The sequence below is a fragment of the Protopterus annectens genome, chromosome 11.part0 (assembly GCF_019279795.1).
Source record: "Protopterus annectens isolate FY-2018-M chromosome 11.part0, PAN1.0, whole genome shotgun sequence".
Taxonomy (NCBI): domain Eukaryota; kingdom Metazoa; phylum Chordata; order Ceratodontiformes; family Protopteridae; genus Protopterus; species Protopterus annectens.
Window position 1 is genome coordinate 766,354,526 of NC_056745.1, and position 19,118 is coordinate 766,373,643.

General features: G+C 39.0%; 1 protein-coding gene across 1 annotated transcript in view; it reads right to left on the bottom strand.

The window, feature by feature from the left end:
- LOC122814995 (caprin-2-like) overlaps nt 1-19,118 on the bottom strand; it is a 784,601-nt gene that overhangs the window by 136,681 nt on the left and 628,802 nt on the right. The gene's annotated exons all lie outside the window — the stretch shown is intronic.

The following is a 19,118-nucleotide window of genomic DNA, read 5'->3' on the forward strand; positions in this document are numbered from 1 at the left end:
AGAAGTATGCAGTCTATAAGCCATTTAGATAGTGTCACTCTCGAAACTGACTTTCCCCATTTAGGGCCAGAAAAGGCAATGAATAACTGGTCTGATTTACGCATTTGTCTTAGTCCTGTCCAGATAAAATCTCTACTGTCTATGTACATCCAAAGAATGCAAACAGTATTCCTCTTTATTGGTAAAATTTGGGAAAAAAAAACTGGAAAGTCAATAGTTCGATTAATGGAGAAATGCAAAATGACTTTGGGAAGAAAGGTCGGGTTCATCCGGAGTGATACTCTGTCCTTGTGAAAGAGGGAATATAGCCATTTAATGCACAGAGCATGGAACTCTGAAATGCACCCAGATGACGTGATGGCAACCAGAAAGACTTCCATGATAAGAATTTTATGTCACATTTAGCTGCAGGCTCAAGATGGGGGGGGGATGAATAACTGAAGAACTAATTCGAGGTTCCATGGTTCAATAGGTTGTTTGATTGGCGGTCTAATGTAGGAGATGCTCCTTTTAGAAAGGTTTTGCATAACTGGTATGTAATCAGGGTAGAATTTCCAAAACCATTATGAATGTTTGAAATAGTAGCTAGATGTACTCATATGGTAGAGGCTGCAGCTCCCTTCTCAAAGTGTTGATAGTGTAGGACTACAGTAAATGGAACCGAATATGGATCTAGTTTCCTTTTCTAAGACCAAACAAAGAATCTCTTCCATTTGTCTAGACATTTTTCTGGTGGATGGTTTGAGAGCGAGAGACCAGAATATGTACTGGAGAGGAAAGGTTATCCCTGCCTAGCGATTAGCAGAAGTGGAAAAACCAAGCTGTCAGCTTGAGACTGGTTAGGTTTGGATGGGATGACAACCCTTGGGGGTGAGAAATCAGGTCTGGAGATGGATCCAGAATCCATGGTCAGCATAATAAGTGAGGCCAGAGAAAGGGGAACCATACTTGTGAAGGCCAATAAGGAGCTATGAGGATTCACTTTGGTTTTCAACCGAAGTTCTTTCTTCAAGAACTGGGGAATGAGAGATGGGGGGATAGCAGTAAAGTCGTCCCATGGGCCAATCATGGATCAGAGCGTCCCTTGGAGACTCGCCCTGTGGGGGAATTGGGGCAAAATAGCTGCTGCATTTGTGGTTTGACGGGGAAACAAATAGGTTGCAGCAAGGCTGGCCCCAACGGCTGAATATTTTCGCTACTATGCTGGAGTTGAGGGACTACTCGTGAGGCATGAGAATCCATCTGCTCATCTTGTCTGCAATCACGCTGGAATCCCCCAGGATATGCATTGCTATCAGGAAGTGGCTGGAAGCTATTACCCGCTACCAAATTCTCGTGGCTTCTCAACATAGGGGGTAGGACTTGGTTCCTTCTCGTTTGTTGATTTACCAGAATACAGACATGTCTGACAGAATTGCGATCGCCCCAGAGGGGAGAACAGATTGGAATGCTTGCAACGCTAAAAGCACTGCCCTCAGTTCTAGAACACATATGCAGGTTGGCCTACATTGCGGACTATGTGCCTTGGACTGTCATTCCCTGAAAATGCCCCCCCCCCCCCCGGGGAAGCATCCATAGTCACAGTGGCTTTGTGTTGAGAGGGACAGAAAGGGGGGCTCCAAAATTCTGTCTCTGGCCTCATCTACCAAAGTAGGTCCTGTTTGCAACGACTTGTTATCTGAAAACACAGGGGGTGACAATTTGGGAACCACTGAGATAACAGAAGCCACTGAAGTATTCTCATGTGAAGTTTTGCGAAAGGCACTACTGTTATGGCAGCTGCCATAGATCCTAGGAGTTGAAGGACTTCCCGTGCTGAGGCCGTGTTTTAGCAGAGTATCACCCTGAGCTGTATCCTCAGTCTTTGTAATCTGTGGTCTGGGAGAGATGCAAGACAGGAGCGGATGTCGAAAACTGCTCCTATGAACTCTATGGACTGGGTCGGTGTAAAGTTGGATTTTTCCCCAATTTATTATTGCCAATGGTCTAGCCAGGGAAAGAGTGTATTTCAAGGCTGTTATCAGTAGATGCTTGGTGGGGGTGGTAAGGAGCCAATCATCCAAATATCGAAACATCCAGAATTCTTGCAGTCTCAAGTGAGCTGTGACCACTGTCATGCACTTGAACACTCTGGGGGCAGTAGTGTCCGAATGGCAGTGCAAGAAATTGGTAGTGATTGGCTCCTAGCAGGAAGCAAAGTAGTCTCCTGGAGTGGAGTGTTTGTCCATTTTGATGTGGTACTACACATCCTGGAGCTCCATGGAGCACATCCAATCACAGTTTCCCAAAAATGGGAGAACGGACTGAACCGTGACCATCCGGAATTTCATTTGGGTGACAGACTTGTTTAAATTGCAGAGAGCCAAAATTGGTCTCCAGTCCCCCCTGTCTTTTTTGGCACCAAAAAGAACCTAGAGTAGAATCCGGATCCATATTGGCCTGGTGGGACTGCTTGGATGACTTTTGACAGCTTTTTTAATTCGATAGCTGATTCTTCCCTTTGAGTGGAATGCCGGGAAGTCTTGTGGGGGGGGGGGGACATTGAGGGGAAATGGTGCAGCCTTTGGTTATAATCTTCTGCACCCAACGGTTGGTAGTTAAAGATTGCCAGGTTAAGTGGTACAGAGAGAAATGTCCCCAAGACTGCTTCCACAGGAAAGCAATCGGGCCACTCTTCAGGAATGCTGACAAGACTGTCCAGAGAAAATCTCTGGGTCCCTGGTTATGTGGGCCCCTTCTGCCTTGGCAGGGGCATCTTCCAGAAGAGTTACCTCCTCTGCCCCTGGGGGTATACTTGTGTCATGAAAAGGACAGAGACTTTGTGCCACAACTTTCCACTCTCCTGGCTCCTGGAAAAGGAATGCTGCAGGGTGGAAAAGCATACACCTACAGCAGACAGGGTCTTTCCATCCTTTTCACACCTGGCTAGAGTGTCTTTCACTTTAGGGCTGAACAGGGGAAGATGCTTCAACTGGAGCGTTCAGGAAGGAAGACTTAAAAGGGTCCGCAAAATCACAAAGGCGCATCCAGACATACAGTCTCATAACTATGCCTGAACCTGCAGCTCTGGCCACCCCTTCGGTTGCATGTGATATTAACTTCATGAACGAGTTAGAGATGGATTCTAGGGTTGCGAGCTGCAAGGCAACTTTGTCACTTACCTCAGACACTTGTCCTTAGAGAGGTCCAAGATTAAGTCTCTCTGGAGTCTCAAAATGTGCTAAACTCAAGGACCGTATGGTAAAGGTCGAGGAAGCAAATATTCACTTCCCTAATCTGTCAACTGCCCAGGACTCCCTGTTGAGCGGGTGAACAGCCTGACTCTCTTCGGCGAGTTCCTTTTTCGTGGCCACCACCATAGCATCAACTGGTAAACCCTTATACTAATGCGAGCTCTCCTCAGGAGGGAACAGAATTTTGTCTGGCCTCCTAGGGATCGGCTCAACAAAATCAGGATTCTTCCAAGCCCGCTGCACCATTAAACTAACTCGTTTGCAGGCAGAGTCGCCCAAGAGGTAGATGGCAGAGCATGGAAAGCCTGAAGAAAGACAGACTCCTCAGAGGAAGGGTTGGTGGACTTCCTCAAAATGCTGAAACAGAGGGTTGATGATGTCCCCAAAGGAGACATCAGGAAGTGACAGTGGGGACCCTTCACTGTAATCCACATCCTCTGTCAGACTCCTCAGGGGAGTCTACATGCTTCCTCTTGCACAACTTCCATGGTGGCTCTTCAGTGAGGACTTCGGAGGCGGACTGTCTCAATAAGGATCGGTAAAAATTAAGAAATGGAAAACGGAGAAAAACAACCAAAAAAACTAGTAATAAAAAAATTCCCCCGTTGTACAGGAACCAATGAAGGCTGTCCCACAAACGTTGCTAGTTGGAATAGTTATTTCGAAGACTCTGCAGTCCACAAATGGTTTAAAACACATACATGATTTATTTCGACAATACAAACAGAGCAATGCAAGTTAAAAATTAAGCGCTTTCATTTCCAAAGCTGGAAACTTCATCAGAATAACTGCTATTGTTCTGTCGAACATTTTATACCTTTGTGTTAAATACATTCAATTAAACCCATGTAGTCAGAAAACAATGTTTTAAAGAAACAAGTCACTATAATTTGTCTGTAAACAATTACTATATATATTGTGCAAAACAGATATGATAAAACATATATAAAACAACTTTAAATAGTACTGATGACTAAAAAAATGTGTAAACTGATGCTTACACCTAGAAACTTAATCCAGTGTAGTCTATAGATGGATAAATAGATAAATACGTAAATACTTGTAAATATATTTAAAATACTATTAAATAGTTAAAAATTCTCAGTAAATTGTTACTTCAAACACACAAGTACCAATATATGTACCCTTAAAGTAAACATACTAATTCAACATTTTGGAAACAGTACTTGGGGACAATAGAGGGGGGGGGGGGCTGGGAAAACCAACTTAGTTATAGAGAATTAATCTGGCAATTACGACTGGATTCCAATACACCCCCAGGGATGAATGACCATGTGTCACTTTTACCTGCCCTAAAAATAAGGGCAAATAAAATAAAAATAAATAAAATCAATAGGAAATTTATGAATGAAAACTAGTATAAATAGTAAAATTAAATTTTACTCTCAATATCATTCATAAATTGTATTCACAACCCATCTACTTTTACCATTCTTATTTTTATTTCCATTTTTATATTAAATTATAAATTATATATTATATACCATATAATATACTATATATACTTTTAGACATATTTATACTTATAATATATTATACATATACTGTCTTATTCTGAATTAATGTGTTTACTATAAGGGTACATATATTGGTACTTGTGTGTTTGAAGTAACAATTTGAGAATTTTTAACTAATAGTATTTTAAATATATTTACAAGTATTTACATATTTACCTATTTATCCATCTATAGACTACACTGGATTACATTTCTAGGTGTAAGCATCAGTTTACACATTTTTTTAGTCATCAGTACTATTTAAAGTTGTTTTATATATGTTTTATCATATCTGTTTTACACAATATATATAGTAATTGTTTACAGACAAATTTAGTGACTTTCTTTAAAACATTGTTTTCTGACTACATGGGTTTAATTGAATGTAATTAACACAAAGGTATAAAATGTTCGACAGAACAATAGCAGTTATTCTGATGAAGTTTCTAGCATTGGAAATGAAAGCGCTTAATTTTTAACTTGCATCGCTCTGTTTGTATTGTCGAAATAAATCATGTATGTGTTTTAAACCATTCGTGGACTGCAGAGTCTTTGAAATAACTATTCCAACTAGCAACGTTTGTGGGACAGCCTTCATTGGTTCCTGTACAACTGGGGAATTTTCAATAAGAATCGGTGCCAGCAGAACCCCTGGCATAGAGGACAGAACTGTAGACATTTGGAACCATACTCTGGGCTGAAGAACTTGAGGAAGGTTCGGTTCCGGAGACAAACGCCCAAACAAACAGTTCTGGGGGTCACAATGAGGTCCACAACTGGCATTGAAACAGAGGGTTCTGAGAAGGATGTCCGAGCAAGAGACTGAACCCTGTAAGGTCAAAGGAGAAGAGTAGGATGGAGTCCTTGGAGAAACAATCCAAGATCGGGCAAGTGGATTTAAGATGGAGTGGGTATCCCCCTGGCTGTGAACAGCTGATCCACAGGGCGCATCACATCAAGTTCCGAAAGGCTCCTGGTGGATCTAGTGGATACTAAAATAATCAAATATAAAATGCTTTACAGATAAAATTAGGAAGTTTCTATAGTAGTATCTGCATACTTTACGAGCATTTTGGTGAAGACGAGAATAGAGTTGAGTTTTCTTAACTGGGAGGTCCTCTTTCTTTGATTTTTGTTTATGGGGAAAGTCCAACTAGGCCAAAAGTGTCATTTTCTGTGGAGGCCCAGGGAGAACAGAATACAAATTTCTAAGACCCTGAAGGTATTTTTTCCCCCTTAAGCAAGGCTTGAATAAAAATCGGTACACGCTGCCAACTGTCCACATTTTTGCCTCATTTTCTGGTCTGTAAATTTGTGCATTTCTGGAAAATCACTGATTTGAAGTCAGAAAATAATGGCAAATATTTGAGCTTAGACTTCATATCCTTCAGTAATAAATTCATACTAATGCAAAACTTAATCCTTCAGAAAATTCATACTAATGCAAACACTTGTCTTAACTTGTAAGAGCAATATTTACAAGGTGCCTATTTTTGAGCTTTGTCCCCCCTTTATTTGTAGTATTGTCCAAATTTCTTGCTTCAAGAAATTGAGAGGTATTGGGGGGGGTATAAGATAAGTAGGGGTGTGTGGCATACCTCTCAACTGTACAGACTCATTGTCCAGATTTTTGCCTTATGTTTTTGGTCTGTTCCTCAAAATTTCTTTTGACAAATCACTGGGATGATGTAAGTTACTAAATGACTGCATGCATTTGAGTTTCTCATATCCTTCAGAAAATACATTCCAACAAATCCAGTTATTCTACCAACGTTTTAAGTTTACAAGAGCAGTATTTAAAACGCATACTTAGTTTTGGGCCTTTGCCCCAGAGTATGGCCTGTTTTGCCCAGATTTCTTGAGCTAAGAGGTTGAGAGGTATGGAGTGTGTCTGGGTAAGGAGGGAAACGGGGGGGGGGGTGCATGCGTGTATGTGTACGAGGTAGGTAGCATAACCCTGAACTGTGCCAGCTTTTAGAAGAATGTCCAGATTTTTGCCCCATATTTGTCTGCTCCTCATAAAAAGGACTGAAAATTCTAAATGAGGCATTTCAGTCTTGCACTTCATATCCTGTAGATTAAATGCATACCAACACAAATCCTGTTACAGCAATTTTCTAAATTCATGAAAACAATATTTATAATCTGTCCCTATTTTAGACTGACCAGATTTCGTGCACTAAGAGGTTGAGAAATGTGCATGTGTGAGAGAAATGCCCTAGTTAGGGTAGCAGGTGGTTAGTAATTCGCTTATGCTCAAACTCTGTACCTTGACTACATTAAACAAGAGCCTGAATCTCATTGTATCCCAACTACCAAGCTGAATTGTAAGGAATTTAGTTTCATGTGCATTTTCAAGGAACTGAGGTTCAAGGGAAGAAAAGTTTACTGTTGCTCATGCCAAGTCTGTTTGCAATGTGCAACTTTTGTTTAGCAAATGGTACCACTATTGTGGTATAGAATTTTAAAACAGTGTTAATATAACAGATAGCACATCTGTGTTTTGATGCAAGAAGGCTGTGGTTTCTACTCCCACAGCATGTAGATGTATTCCTGATACTGTATTTTAAAGGTGCTGCAGTCCAGAGTTATGTGCTCCTTTGGATGAGATGCCTAGTAACTATGAACAGTTTGCCATCTATTCCCTGGCCTACTGCAATATTACCAGCTTACCATTTTTAATGTAATGTAGAAGGCAATTTATTATTCAAGGACAGCAGGAACTGAATTTGTAGAGGAAACAAAGTTGTTTGGTAGCAGCAACCTCTTCATTGGTTACCCTCTTCATTGGTTACAGATCTCTTTAATGTGGAATTATTCATATGACTTACTTCTGGAAAGATTGTGCATATTGACGGAAACTGGACAACTGCAGTGACAGTTTTGAGTGGCCTTTTATGGTTTAATGTTCTGAACTGGACAGTTTTGTCTTTGGTTCATACGTTTTGTTTCACTGCTTACTGGAAAAAAATGTTCAGAACTAAAACAAGTGGTGCTGTATTATACAAGGAGTATAATTTAATTACACATAATTATACAATCAGGAAGGTGAATCAAAGAACTTTTCCATGATCCTAAAAATGTGTGCAAGGTACCTATGATTTAAAACAGTCCAATGGTAAACAATCCGCCCACTGGCTAGATGCATTTTCTTTGAATGTGGGTTTCAATGCCGTTTCAGTGAATGCTATACCCGTTTTCTTTCTGAGACTGTATTGCTTTATTTAGCAAATGTCCATCGGTATTTACAAAAACAAACATTGTTATGTAATACATTCTTTAACATTAATCTAACTTTTAAAATTCAAATGTTGATTTACATCAGTCTAAACAATCCAGAATTATAGGGGTCTGCCAAAATATTTCCTTTATAAAAGGGGTCCTCCAGCTTGCAACGTTTTGGAACCACTGGTTTAAACTTATTTCCATTTTCTAGCAATAGCTTTTTAGCCGCCACAGAGTTAAGCTCAGAACAGCCTTACTCTGTCAAGGCAATTCCAATTCTGTATCACAGCTCAAAAAAATAATTTCCTTAGTTACACCAATTTGCTCAAACACAGGTCTGCAGGGAATTTTTAAAGTTTGCCATCTCATTACACTCCCAAAAATGTGTTCCCAATTACTTTTTCTCCATCATACCTCCAACATTTGCAAACCACCACGGGGAAAAATCAAGTCTGCTTGGGGTATAAAAATACCTATGCAAACACTTCCAAGCAAAAATCCTAAATCTTCTAGACAATGTTGCATATCAGGAAGACATACATCCTCCCATTGTTTCTTTGTGACTTGCTTATCCATTCTCCTCCCAATCCTTTCTAACCCCCTCAGATTCCTATACAGTTATCATGCAATTTTGTATCTCTTTTCAACAGCGGCTTCTAGATTCTACTAAACCTTAGAAATGCTAGTCTTTCACTTAAGATCTCCTATTCCTTTCTCTTTGCCTATACAGATCTCTATCTTTGACGGGGAAGGCAACCAATAGCCTGCTGTCCAAATTAATTCTCGTCCTTTTACCATTCCATTTACCTTTTCCTCTCCAATATCAGTTTCCTTTGCCAGTTTTCTCCAGTAAATTCCAGCCTTCTCCTGCAGATTTGCTGTACCCCTAAACTGCACTTCTAACAGAATTGTTCTTCATTCCCAGGTCGGCTTAGTTCATTAGCTTACTTTCTGCTACTTTATGAATACTGTGTATGGTTAGTGTTCTCCTTAAGGATCCGCAACCAAAATTTCCCAAGTCAAATCATCCCTTCCCACTTTGAATTGTAGCTTTTTGCTTGTGCTATGTACAGGAGCCTTAACTGTGAAGCTCTAAATATCCCTTCAAATCGGGTAATTCTAAACACACCTTGATCTATTGGAAGAATCATCTTATTCCACTTGACTCTTGCTCTTTCCCACCCAGATGAAATCCTTCACCTCAATTGCTAACAACTTCACTGGTTCATAAAAATATACCTAACCTGGTCTATAAAACTAAAGGAACTAAACATTTTCACTGCTTGTATCTTGCTACAGAGAACTTCATTTCCCAATTTATATCATCCTTTTGTCTCTCCCCACATATCCTTAAGCTGCCATAAAATCTTTAATCCATACCAAGTAATTAATTTTATCATGTCCCCATAAATATGGGTATTGCTGAATTCATGTGTGGGTAACAGTTTACAGCTATTGCCTTTGTTTTATCTTCATTGTGTATCCCTTTAAAGATTTGAATCTCAATGTTCCACAAAAATGAAATTTCCTTTGTATCAGGTAAAAGTTTCATATGCAAATAATGTCAACTTTTCTTGATTACTGTTCCAATTACAGCCTTAAATTATTTATTTATTTCTTTGCCAATGGTTCTAAACAAAGAAGGGACACACCTACCTGGTTCCACTGCTCAAACAGAACTTCGAAAGGAAACCCCACACACGCACACTAATTTTCTCTTCTGATACCTCATACATCCTCTCATCAACCTTATTTCAACAGGTCTAACGTTGTTAAATGTTTGCCTCCCCTCCAGAAAACCACACATCCATATTTATCAATTTTGGCATCACCTTTGCATTCTTTTAGCCATTATATAATTAAACTTTATAATCATAGTTTAGAATCAAAATGGCCTGTATGAAGCTAGATCTGTTGTGTCGTTACTAAGTATTACAGCCACCACCACTTTCTTCCAGGATGCTGGTGCTTTTTAAAATGCTGTTAAAACAAATCCTTCAGATGTTTATCACGTCTAGCTTCTAAACTTGCACAAGAATACCATCTATTTCTGCAGACTTTCCTGTAGCTTGTTTATACATAATGTTTATCATACCCTCCTACCCTGTTAGTAATTGAGCCTTATTTACCTCTAACTTTGGCATATTTAATTTTTCCATAACATTTCAATGCGTCTTCATTTCCACATCTCTGCTTTATACAGTCTCAATTTAGAAGATCTCTATCAAGAGCTCTGGTTATTTCCTTTGTTATAGGCTCCCTAAGCTTGCCAACAAGCCTTTTATTTCCTGTTGCCTGAGCCATTATGCTACAAGCTTTTGTACTCTGGAGTTATCAAAACGCAGCTGCTTAACTGCAATCTTTCTAAACTCGTGCATATTACTGAGGTAAGCCCTTACTTTCTTAGTACTCTGCAGATGCACCCCTTCTTTTTCTGATTCCCCCTATTCTGCAATACTTTCAGTACCTCTAAATTAACTTAACTACACCTTTCCTTTTATTTCTACCATGTTTTTATACTCCACTTAAATTTTATCCCACTCCCCAGCTATATTTTCTGAAGAAATTTCCATCCTCCTCAACTCCTGAATAATTTCCACTATCCATTCCTTAAATTCCTCTACTTAAGAGAAATGGGGAACTGCCAGTGTCTTTTTATTTCATTACCCTGCAGTTTTATTTTAATCACTGGTACATGATCTGAAATAGTTATTGGAAGCTATTAAAACACACATGTTCCTGTGAAATATAATTTGTCTAGCCTATCCCAGTTGTACCTTCAAGTAAGCAAGTTCCTACTACTGAATTCACATCTTCATACCAAATATTTTCTTAAGTTTCTTAATATCTGCCATATGTTATATTTCCCTTCTAGGCCCACCAGATACAGCCTCACTTCTGCAAATCAAGTTCTAGTCCTCCCCACCCCAACCTATAAGTAATATTCCCTGCTGACAACAGATTCCTGCCCTCTGGTGTAGCGGTTTTAGGTGGAATATAAAGACAAGCCATCATAATCCTCCTCCCTTGCTAGTATCCCCTTGCAACATCTTTTTGCTTCTATCATTATTGAAGGTCCTTTGGCAATTAATGCAAGTACTCCTTTTCCTTTGTTCCAGTTATTCCACAGAATAACTGTCCTAAAATCCTCTTATTAAACTCTCGTGTTCAATTTTTTTCCAAATGCATCTCCTGTATCATAGCTATTTGCACTCTGCATTTTAACATGGTTCACTACTTTGTGTACACTAACAAACAAAAAAGTACCAAAACTAACAGCTGAAGGTAAAACAAAAAACTTTAATGCACAAAAGAGTTAGCGCTTTCATGGTGTGCTCACCGCTTCAGACTGTTCTCCACTAGTAACAAAAGCACTTAAACTTGTCAGTCAATTAAGGTACTAATCAAAGCCAACAATCGGAAAGTAAAATATCAACTAGAAAGCAAGCAAATAAAACAAATAGAAAACATAAAAAATATATATAAAAGCCAGTCCTATACTTAGTGTTTGAGAAGTCTAGCTTTTAAAAAAGGCTTCAGAGACAACTTCATTAAGACTTTGTGTTTTATCAGCATTGAGAGACCACACCAGTTTTTGCTCTGCAAATTCTGTTAGATTCCCAAGGTCTCCCCCTCAGATTCTCAGGAATAATCTCTAGCACAAGAAATTTAAAATTATGTTCCTGTACCTGGGACATAATATGCTTAGCAAGAGCATTAGTGTCTTTCCTGTTTTTAATTTGTCTCTGATGTTCCAGCACCCTGTCAGAGTTGTCTATTAGTCATGCCTACATAAAAAGCATGACAGTGTAGTAACTGAAAAAATTTTCTTGGTCCTGCAATCAGTATAAAAGTTTCTATTTATTTTAAAGTGTGGAGCTGAGTCACTACAACTTAGTACCGATGAGGTAGCACCTCTGACGCATCTTCATAAAAAAGGAAATCCCATTCTGACGATAATGGTGACTCCACCACTAACATCAACACTGGAGCCAGGCCTAGGGTCACCACCACTTTCAACTGCAGAGCCCTTTTCCTATCAGGGACAGGTCACAGAATTGAGGAAGGAAGGGCAGACTTTACCGCCTCCAGAGTACAGAAATGAATGAGAACCAAACAGACTAACTGAAATGGAGGTAAACAACTTGGTTTTTAATATTTCTTCCGTACAGCTTATTGCCGCACAGTTAGCATTGCTGAATAAAGGTCCATCATTCGTCCCTGCCAGAGAAGCTGAGCTAACTGGTGTCCTAACTGATCTTTGACTGTTTGGTAGGACTTGCATTGAAAGCTATGCTACCTGACACTGTTAATATTGACATTGCTTCCTTTAGAAAACCCAGCACTTTTATTCCACCATCCAATGCCAACATAGACCTTTAATCAGACTTGTGAGAAACAAATATTAAGAGTTCAAATCCAATAGAAAGAGGAGATACTTTAATCTTAATAATGAATATGCAGCCCTCAATGAACTCAAGAATTTGAGATCCTTGGAGATTAAACCAGAAGATAAGGGTGGTGGAATTGTGGTGCTAACCAAGAACCTATTGGTTTTAGAAAATAATGTCTCTGTTTGAAGATCAGTTCTAGGCACAAAAGGTTGGCGTGGCGATGGGCACAGCCTTGGCAATAGCTACGCCAACCTTGTATTGGTAACAATGGGAGAAAGAGGTTTTACTTCAAGCTGAGGGCTTCTCTGAACAAATTTTATGGTATGATTTGTGGACGATTTTTTTATTGTGGAAGGGAACAGCTGAGTCTCATGCAGTTTAGAGGTTTTACATCAGTCTACAGATTTAAGATTTACTTTTAAATATTCTTCTGATGAAACTGAATTCCTTGACGTTAAGGTGAACAAAACTGATTTAACTAGCCTAGTAACTAGTATTTATAGGAAACCCACAAAAAAGAATAATCTGCTCCATAGATATAGCATGCATCCTTGGCATGTTACCTGGAATATTGTTAAGGAGCAGGTGTACAGGGTCATGAGACTCCACAATAACGACAAACAGCTTGCCGAGGCTTTGGAGACCTTGAAAATGGATTTTACAGATAGAAGCTACAAAGAAAATGATATTGACAGTTGTATTACTGAAGCGTTTAAGGAGAGAGGGGGCAAATGTAGACCATACTACGATGTATCCAACACTGAAGCCATAGCTACTGAACAAAGGACATGATTGATTAGGTTTCCCCTCACATACTCTTCTGATGTCAGTAGTGTATGTGACATTGCTAAAAGGAACTGGGGAATTTTGGATACTGTAGATGAGTTAAGAAATGCCACAGACACTGTTCCACACTTTTCTTTTAAAACTAACAAATATCTTTGAAAAGGCATTTGTGCTATAATGCTTCTACTTCTAACAAGGTTTTACAATCAGAGAGGCATGGCCCTTTTAATGCAGAAATTGCACAGCCTGCAAGTTTTTACACTCTAATCCTATTTACATACACCCTAACGCACTTTAAAACAGACGCAAACTTTTATGCTGATTGCAGGACCAAGAACATTGTTTATTTCAGTTACTGCACTGTTTGTCATGCTTTTTATATAGGCATGAGTAATAGACAATTCAAAGACAGGGTGCTGGAACATCAGAGACATTAGAAACAGAAAGACACTAATGCTCTTGCTAAGCATATGTGCAAGGGACAGGAACATAATTTTAAATTTATTGTGCTAGAGATTATTCTTGAGAGTCTAAGAGGGGGAAAAATGGATTGTCAATGCTGATAACACACCAGGTCTGAATGAAGTTCTCTCAAGCCTTTTTTAAAAGCTAGACCACTCGAACACCAAGTACAGGACTGTTTTTTATATATTCATGTTTTCTATTGGTTTTATTTGCTTGCTTTCTAGTTGTGATATTTTTCTTTCAGGTAATTGTTGCTTTCATTAGTGCCTTAATTGACTGATTAACTTCTGTTATTTAAGTGCTTTCGTTACTAGCTGAGAACAGTCTGATGAAGTGGTGAGAGCACACCGTGAAAGTGCCAACTCGTGTGCATTAAAGTTTTTTGTTTTACCTTCAGCTGTGTTTCAGTACTTAGTTTTAGTAGTTTCTTGTTATTGTACCGTTTTATTTTTATTCTCAGCATATTTTTTGCACTACTTTGTGTATACCCATGAGCCCATTCACATTTAAAGATAAAATGGAAAGTATTACAAGTTTAGTCCTACCTGTTAACAGCTTTTTTTTTAAAAAATCTAGTTTCCGCATTTGTTACACGCATACACTGCTTGGCAAACTTGTAGCGTGTCATATCCACTTTAACTTCTCGCATCTTAAGACTCAATGAAAACCCTTGAACAACTCACCCAGAAAAAACCCGTAACATATTAACTTAATAAAAACACACCCAACTATGTACACTTTCAAACAATGAAGTTTAACCCTCCCAAAAGGTACAATTGTCCCAGAGTGCTGGCTTCACTCAGGCTTGAACTGACCTAAAAAGGCTATCCATACCAAGATTCAAGGTACAGCCTGCAAGTCTATTTATGCCATAATCTATTTATACTAAAGGTGTTTTTCTCATATTTATTCCTCTCCTAGATGTAGAAAACTTTAATACTTTCAGAAAACATCTTTTAGCCACTGAAAGAAATTGGTTTGTATTGCCCTTAGCAGCTTCTCGCATTAGAAACAAGAGTCAAATACAGTTGCCTTCATCTACAAACTTCTCATGTTGCACTGTGGACATTTGCTAGAAGAAAACTTCATTATTTTTACTTCCCCTTAAAGCTTTTAGTAAAGCCAAGGACAAAAATAGTCATTCACCTATGCACATATAACTTAATTATATCATGCTCTTGTCCAGGATTTTTATTTTTTTTTAACACTGCAGTGCCTTTTTTAAAATTGAAGAAACCAGGAGAAAAGGGGCACCTGTTTACTTCCATATCCCTATTAAAAACAAAAGCAACATGCAGTGCCATGCTTTATAAAATACTGTTAGACTGTTCCTAGTTAACTCTTTCCCTCCTTCCCCTCTCTGTAAATGTTCTTCCAAACAGACATGTATGGCATTTGTTAAACTTTTTGGGGACTCAAACGCAAAGTCAATAAAGTGCATTATTTCCAGGGTTTCTTGTTCTGTCATATTTCACAAATGTGAAAGATGATTTGTAATCCCACATTTATTAAATTTCCAAGTTGCTGGGTTGCTTCTCGTTAATCACCATTTCTCAAATCCAATTTCTGGTTCATTTCAAACATTCTTCCTGGTTTTAGTCAACGTCTGTGATCCCAGTAGCCCCCCCCCCCCACACACACCATCTCTCAAGCATTTTCTTTTGAAACATTGGAAAAGGACCTACTAGCAGAGTCTCTACAAGTTTTAACAGGATAAGCAGAACCTCCTTCTGCTTGATGGCTCACTTTGTTAGACAAACTTTATTTCCTTAGCATGATCTGCATCAAAAAAAGACACTACAGGAAAAAAATATTCTGGGGGTAGCCTGTTACAGCAGCTTTAATTACACACATGCAAACATTCCCAGATTGCTGGAATAAATGTACTCCTCTTCTGCCTTGTGTACAGTGAGTTATTTTCCATAAACATCTCCAACGTTTAGGACTTTTGCCTGCCACAATTTTGCCAATTTCTCTGCTGGCTGGATTGAGTCTTCTCTATCAGAGGTCTTGGCTGCTTTCTCATGGCCAAGTCTGGAGCACACACACCCGGTGCCCTTCCAATCAACTCACACTGTGGAATACTAGTCCAGCTGGTTATTTCTGCTTTCATAAAAGCAATACAGTCTGCTCCTCTCAGTTTCTCTGGTACAGCAGAAGTTTTCAAATTTTCCCTATGTGCTCCAATTCTACTCTTTTTTGAAAGATCCACCAGCTCATCTGAATATCTGTTTAAAGCTTCCAGTTCTTCCAGCCTTTTTGTTACAGTTGAAATACCCCGGTGTTTTCAGCTCTGAGCACTTGACTTGCATTTTCCCTTAGATTACTGGATGTGATGTTCTGCACCAAAGATGGAGCTTGAACTGCTTTTGCCGAATAGCTGCAGGATTCTTCACAGCCAGTGTTTTCTTCTCACCTTTTGGGATGGATTTTCTTCAGGTTCTCTAAATTTCTTTGCTGGCATCTAGGCAGTGCATTTACTAGCCAGAGTGATTAAAAGCCACTGAAAGGCACTGAGCCTCAAATAAACTACATCTGTCTTGTAGCTGAATCCTGTGAATGCAGCTTATACATTCAAAAGAAAAAAACAGATTCTTTACATCTCCAGCCAAAATCATTCAAAACAACCCTGCTAGAATGCAACACTCAAGTGCCAAGTAAACAATTTCTTATGCAGGAAAAAAAGATTAAACTTACTAAACCTTAAGCAAATGCTAGCTACTCAAAGTGACTGATAGTCTGGATATGGGATTTTCACTTATCAGTTTACTTGGACTCGGCACAGGCATTCAGGTCTGTTTCTTAAACAAATCAACTACATAACATAGGTTAGCAACTGGCTGTATAAATAGGGAAGGCAGGGAAAGTATCAGTGTTTAAGTACCATGGTTATTAGTGCGGTTGAGGGGGCGCCAATAGATATTTTACATGTATACATACCTTTCCAAGGGTTTAGACGTATACTGCCCAGTAGATTCACTGAAGATTCCAAGACAGGTGGTATTGTGACAAAATGATTGCCCTGAAAGGATGCATTATGTAAATGCACTTACTGAGCAAGTCTGTAAACTGTTTTCTTCAACACCAACAAATGTAGTGTCCTAGACTGTGGTAAAAACTGAAGGCATTGCTATGGTGCATACCATAGTCTGCCACCTGTGGGTGCACTAACAGACTGGACAATCATGCACACCACCCTCATTTTGACACCAGTGTTTCAGCAGTAATAAGATGTTGGTTATGACAGAGATGCAACTGACTGCAAGTAGAAAGAAAATGTTTATCCCACTGTATAAATCAGGGCTACTATAGAATACTGTGGGGCAGCTCATGTGTAGCAAGACCCAAAGAGAGCAGAATTCATAGTACATTTACCAGACATGGTATGTCATTAAAATATAGCAAACTGAATGCTTTGGGGCTATACTTAGTCATTTTTAAGAGATTAGTATTTTATACAAAATGTCTAAATATGACCAGTTGGCAACAAATAGGACTGTCCTTAAGTTGCACTACATCAGAACAAGGAACAATTATCTTGCCATTTTCCTAGGTCTCTGGACTGCAATAAAAAGCAGCTTCTCATGATACTGGCTGCTGGTCTGAAGCCCACCCACTTAAATAAAAAAGGTAACCACTTGAAGTGCTGGGACCCGCTAGAGTGAGTCCAGAAACATGGAGACTGAATGGCTAAAAAACAACTATACCAACTCCAAGATTGCCATACCTCAGAGAAAAGGAAATATTCCGAGAAATGGCCATCTTGGACTTTGTATATGTAAGTTTGAGGTTGCAGGAAGTTTAAGGAGAAGTGCGATCTTTGAGAGAGTCACTCCTCACCTGAAGTTTCTTTTTTTTGGCTTGCTGACACTTGGGATTTGAGTGTGAACACCTCAATTGGGAGCCAATGATTTAAGGTTCTTTTTTAATGTAAACATTAACATAGAAGCAGATGTGTTTGCTTAGCCAGGGAACTACAATGCAGCTCAGAGTTCTATGGAATTAAAAAAAAAATGAAGGAAAAAAATTTAGATCCGCTTATGCCTATGCCAAAAAGCAGAAAAAGGCATCTGCATGTTTAAAAATATGTACTGTCCAACATGGTTTCAACCATGTAGACTTGCACAGGGGCTGGGCTAGTAGCAGCAGTTGCCTGTCACATGGTTGGAATGTGTCCCTACACAACTACTGTGTCCAGAACAGGGAACATTCAGGAAGTAAAAGTTGCATTCCCATTTGCTTTTACATTATGACTAGCTTGGTTTTGGCCATCAGCTATCTTATTTGTGCGCAACAGCAGATTTTGAGTTTCTGAGAAAGAAAAGGTGAAGCAAAAGCTTCAAGGAAATAGTTTTTCTAAAACAAATCAAAGTTTTTTGCAGATGGGTATACTGAAGTTGGCAGAAAAACATTCAAGCCAAAGACTTATCAGCTATACTTGACTGAAGAGGTGCAGTTTTACTGTGTTGGAAGTAAAAGGTTACTGTTAAGTTTTTAATACATTAATAAGTTGTGCTGCTGTGCATAGGAGCCCAACAAATGATTCTGCAGAACATTCCCAATTTTGCCTCAAGGATTTATTTAAATCTAGCAGATGTGATGTGAGCATTAAGCTAGCTTTGCTGAAGTCCAAGTGATGACAATCGTTAAAGTACTGAGAAAATCTGATGGGTATGCAACCACAAGGACCTGGTAATCAATAGGTCTTGTACTTACATGGCCAAAATATACATCTCTTTCCAAATCTATTGAGCAGCCTGCTTTCTCAAGTAATAAAGTTATGAAATGTCAGGTGAACAAAAAATCAATTTGCGATGTTTCATGGCTGCAAGACCAGTAATTCGGTTCATGTAAAAGGCATCTACACGACAAGAAACTTTTAAAACTCTTGACACAGCAAGAAATATCTTTCTCCATAAATGCCATGGAGCATCAGTGACCTATGTGATGGAAAGTCAATGTTATCATCTCCCCTATTCCAGGCTTAATGAAGCCTTGACCGAAGCATCAGCTTCTTGGGGTTAGGCAGAGAATTCTGCACCTTAAAGAAAGATGTGCAAAAAAATATGGCTAAACAGCCTGGCAATAAAACTTAGTTTAGCAAGACCCATACTGTACATAAAATATCTGAAATAAAATGTAAATGTGTCAAACTCACCAAGCACTATTACAAGGGGACACACTGCTGCTCTATCACATTCCCCTCTCTACATATACTGCGACCAACCTAAATTTAGCTGCAATAGGTTTGTCCAGCCACTGAGTAAACTGAAAATCAGTCCCTTCTAAGAGTTATTACAGCTACCAAATTATAGCAAGATATTCTTAACTTGCATGTCAGGAAGTTTTCCCAAATCACACAGTACTAGAAGTGTAGTCTATAAATGGCTCCAAGCAAAGCACAATTTACTACATGCCACATACTAGGCAATGCTAAAAACCGAGACCTTCTAATCAAGTTGGTATATGACAAGTTAACCTAAGTACATCAGAACCTA